The sequence below is a fragment of the Morone saxatilis genome, unplaced genomic scaffold (genome assembly GCF_004916995.1).
Source record: "Morone saxatilis isolate NCDOM2014 unplaced genomic scaffold, NCSU_SB_2.0 Contig21, whole genome shotgun sequence".
Taxonomy (NCBI): Eukaryota; Metazoa; Chordata; class Actinopteri; family Moronidae; genus Morone; species Morone saxatilis.
This window is the reverse complement of record NW_023339774.1, coordinates 21,275,260-21,275,864: the sequence shown is the minus strand read 5'-3', so window position 1 is coordinate 21,275,864 and position 605 is coordinate 21,275,260.

The window sequence follows — 605 nt, the reverse complement described above, 5'->3', positions numbered from 1 at the left end:
ATAATAAAACATCATTTATTTGTTGATGGTTTTTTCATTATTTATCCAAATAGCAAATTGAACAAATGAAGTAAAAAGTTCTTTAAAGTGGAGCAGAAGTATAAAGTAGTTAAAAATGGTATTTAAGTTTGGGCTGAATTAAATTTAATGGAGACAAGAAGAGAAACATTTTTCATAAAACTCATTTTATTCTTTAAATACATTAAACTGATCAGGACCCAGATACCAGGTTCACCAAATAAAGCTCATGAATAAATAGACGATATACACAAAAACAACATAAAGCAGAAAACTACGTCTCATTTTGACATCGTGGAAAGTTGTTTAGATCATAAATAATAATCTGACTCTAAACTAATTAAACGATTTCCAACGCTCTAAAGGTGAATCTGTTTCTGTAGACTTCTCTAAAAACTACCAAAATAATTCAGAACATGATTTAACGTCTTCTAACATTTAAAGATTAAATCAGCTTCTTGATATGAGAGACGTGTCCAGCTAACCTTTGATAGGTCGGACTTTAATTGATGAGTATGCGGCCGGTAAAGTGGAACCGGATCAGCGTCCTTTGAGGAAACAAACCAGTCTGAAGCCACATTTTTACC